The sequence below is a fragment of the Saccopteryx leptura genome, chromosome 11 (genome assembly GCF_036850995.1).
Source record: "Saccopteryx leptura isolate mSacLep1 chromosome 11, mSacLep1_pri_phased_curated, whole genome shotgun sequence".
Classification (NCBI taxonomy): domain Eukaryota; kingdom Metazoa; phylum Chordata; class Mammalia; order Chiroptera; family Emballonuridae; genus Saccopteryx; species Saccopteryx leptura.
In genome coordinates this window covers 13,042,152-13,046,220 of record NC_089513.1, presented here as the reverse complement: position 1 = coordinate 13,046,220, position 4,069 = coordinate 13,042,152, and positions in this window count along the sequence as shown.

Here is a 4,069-nt window from a genome sequence, read left to right as displayed (position 1 = left end):
CATCAAGGGAAGGGAGTGAGCATTATACTGTCAAGCTCTCAGGAGACCCCGCGTCCTTCACGCCTGTCCCCTCACTGTTTCCGTTCAGGCTGTCCGGCCAAATTATTTCATCAGATAGGTCAAATGAGAGGGAACAAAAGGAAAACCATTTTTAAAAGTCTGAAGCATGAACTCACACTCGGAAGCTGCAAGGTGAACCTGCCGTGCGGACTGGTAAGGCCAGGGAACCCAAGAAGGGCCCTTCCCCCCCGCAGTCACAGACACTCCGCCCCCCAAACCCCGGAATAACAACCAGTGACAGGCTCCAATGCTGCAGGCACGGCCCGGAGTCCAAGCCCTGGGCTCTCCCTTGGCACGTGGAGTTTTTTCTTCCACCCATAATTCTCTCTTCTCTATTCTCATTTCTTTCTCACTCTTTAATCCTCTTCCCTCCCCATCTTGTTACCTTTTCCTTCTTTGTGAGAGAGACTGCTATATGTCCACCAGCGTCATTCATCCTGATAGGCGCATGGCCACCCAGCTGGATGCCATTTCCCGGCCTCCCTTGCAGGTGTAGCCATGTGACCAGGCTCCGTCCAATAGAGAGTGAGCAGGAGTGGTGCGTGCCACCACCGGGGATGCTCTCCCCTGTCCCTGCAGCCTGGGGTGGGACATGGCCGAGACACTTGATGGTGCCCTCACAGGTGTGGAAGGGAACCGTCCTGCAGCCAGTCACCTGTGAGCAACAGAAACGTGTTTGTTTGGGGAAATTCAATTAAAGTTGCTACCTAAAAAAAAGTCCTTTAAAATAGTTGACAAGAAACCCACATCTATTTATTTAACTTATATGCCAATATACGTAAGTGCTTGGTATCTCCCAATTCCGCCGGGAGAGACAGACGTGTTTGTTACATACAGCTGAGGCCGAGCCAGCCGACAGCTGGCCGTGTGGGCAGAGATATGCTGGCTGCTTATGAATTCAGTAACACTGATTTCATCTGTCTCAGTTAACTCTGTATCTCCCAAATTCAGATGCAAACTAGCTTTGGAAGAATACAATTTCCCAGTGTTTCCCGGTCAACCAGTGTCCTCTCATTACGGGTATGCCATATCTTGTTAAAGTGTGACAGTGCTCTCTGCACATGCAGGGGAACAAGCCACGCAGTTCTCCAACTGCAGGGACCTGCGCGGTTCCCTTCGGTGGGGGACAGGGACGCACAATTTATTTAGGAATGGGTGTCGTCAGTATCTAATGACCCACTTCTAATGCGGTTTGCTGTGGTCCATCACAGCAACAAGAGAAAGCTTTGCTTGCTGCTGTGAACAGGGGGAGTGGGTTTGGTTAAACAAGATGGCGGCGATTCCCAGAGGGGAGAGGAACAAACAGGGTGATACCTTTCTCAGTTGTGGAAGTGAGCTTACGAAGGAGTTAACATGGACTAAGGACCGGCCAGGGACCTGAAGATGGGCTAATTCCTTTAGATGGTTTATTTTACTTAACCCAACCCAGAGTCACTACTCTTATTTCCATAATATGGCTGGGGAAAGTGAGACTCAGAGAGGTTAAGTAACTTGCCGAAGGTCACACAGCTAGTACTGATAGAGAAGGGTTTGAACCAAGGCCAGCTGCTCCTGGGCCCTACTCAGTACTCAAGCACAGAGCAGAAGGCAGTCCTGAGGGCAGTAAAGTGTAGGCTCTGAGAACAAAGATGCTCAAGGCAGTGGTGCAACAGAAGAGCAGAGCTTGTGGCCCATAGGGCAGCTGTACTCCACTTGCTACCTGCCCCTGGCTACAGGAACGTCACCCACCCTCACTTCCTCCTGCAGAGAGCTCTCCAGGGCTCAGTGCCAGCGCCCAGTGGGTGACCAGGCTCTTGGGGCTTGCCCTGCTGTAGACATGCTAAATGCACTTAAACTGTCCCTTCCCTGCGAAGGTCCCTAAGGAGAGTGGGAATAAGGGAAGGCTGTCAGAGAGCAGCCCTGGGGACCCTCCCTGATCTCAGACGGCTGACCATTGGTTCTTGGGCCAGGGGATTTAGCCTGCCGGTAGGAAGGAATTGGGAACCAGAATTGTGAGACTTGAGATCACCATATCTATGATGCTATTTTTTTTTTTTAAAAAAAGACCGGAGATTGGAATTTGGTTAAAGCCCCAAGCCTTGACCCCTGAATGCCTACCTTGTTTCTCCAGGGACACAGTACATTTCAGGAAGGTGAAATATTCTTCTCCTGAATCACGGACTCTTCACCCCCTCTCAATACCCAGAATCTATAACGCATCAGATGGCACTGAAGAGCTTCCTTCAACTAGACTTTCATTGTTCCTGCATATGTCAGTGCCTTTTGTATTAGCTTTGTGGGGCCACTCTAACTAACTCCCACAGACTGGGAGGCTTATACAATAGACATTTGTTCTTTTTTTTTTTTTTTAAATAAATTTTTATTAATGGTAATGGGATGACATTAATAAATCAGGGTACATATATTCAAAGAAAACATGTCTAGGTTACCTTGTCATTAAATTATGTTGCATACCCCTCGCCCAAAGTCAGATTGTCCTTCGCCACCCTCTATCTAGTTCTCTGTGCCCCTCCCCCTCCCCCTAACTCTCCCCCTGTCCTCCCTCCCCCCACCCCTGGTAACCACCACACACTTGTCCATGTCTCTTAGAATAGACATTTGTTCTTTCACAGCTCTGGAGGCTAGAAGTTCAAGATCAAGGTGTTGGGAGGGTTGCTTCCCTATGAAGGCTGCGAGGGAGAATTGACTCACGACTCTCACCTGGATTCTGAGGTCCATTGGCCGTCTCCGGTGTTCCTGGGCTTCCGCTGTCTCATCGTGACCTCTGCCTTCTCACATGCTCTTCCTATGTGTGTCTGTGTGTGAGTTTCTCCTGTCTATGAGGACTGCAGTCCTGTTGGATAAGGGGCCCACCCAATTCCAGTGTGATTTATCTTAACTAATTATTATTATTATTATTGTTGTTATTATTTTTAATGAGAGAGACAGAGAGAGTCAGAGACAGACAGGAAGGGAGAGAGATGAGAAGCATCAACTTGTAGTTGCGCCACTTCCATTGTTCATTATTGCCTCTCATATGTGACTTGACCTGGGGCTCCAGCTGAGCTGGTGACCCTTGCCCCCTTCAAGCCAGCTATCCCAGGACTTAAGCCAGTGACCTTGGGCTTCAAGCCAGCGACCCTTAGGCTCAAGCCAGTGACAATGAGATCATGCTGATGATCCCACACTCAAGCTCAAGTTGGATGAGCCCGTGCTCAAGCCAGCAACTTCAGGGTTTTGAACCTGAGTCCCCAGCGTCCCAGGTCAATGCTTTATCCACTGTGCCAACACTGGTCAGGCTTAACTAATTATTTTTCTAAGGTCTCTCTTTCCAAATAAGTCCACACTTGGAGGTATTGGGGTTAAGGCTTCAACATAGGAATCTGGGGGATGGGGGGAAGAAGGGACACAATTCAATACATAACATTGTCCAACGGCTCGGCTCTCTGAGACCGAAAGAGGCGCTGTGTTGAACAAACTTAAAAATGAAAGTGAAATCGCTGTCCAGGAGATGGCTGCTATTCAGAACACGGAAACGCAAAGTTGGCTCTGTGGACACCATTCCTGTCTCTCCATGAGTCGACAGCAAGCCTTGGCATCGAAACAGAACATGTTGCATCCACGAAGTCTATTGTTTTTGCAGTGCACTTTGAAAGGGGAGGCAGAAACAGCTGCCACATTGTGAATTCGCCTTCCCGCCCCCACTACAGCTCCGCTGTGGGCTCAGACACAGAAGGGCTGCGCCGGCCCCTCTCCCACATGAGGGCCCGGTCTCAGGGTCTAAGCGCGGGGCTGTGGAGGGCAGTTCCTGTTGGGCCCGCAGCCCCCCCTGGGTCGCAGGCAGATTTCTGACACTCTGTTGTTGGATGGCCCCCAACACTGTGGGTGGCTGCAGTTGAACCCACCAGGCACGCCTGTGGGACAGAAGAGCCGAGGGCCACGTGGGGGCAGCCGCTGTGGGCAGCCCAGATGCCAGGCCAGCGGGACTCGGCCTGGGCGTGCGGCTGGGACAGGAGAAGGCACTGTTCCA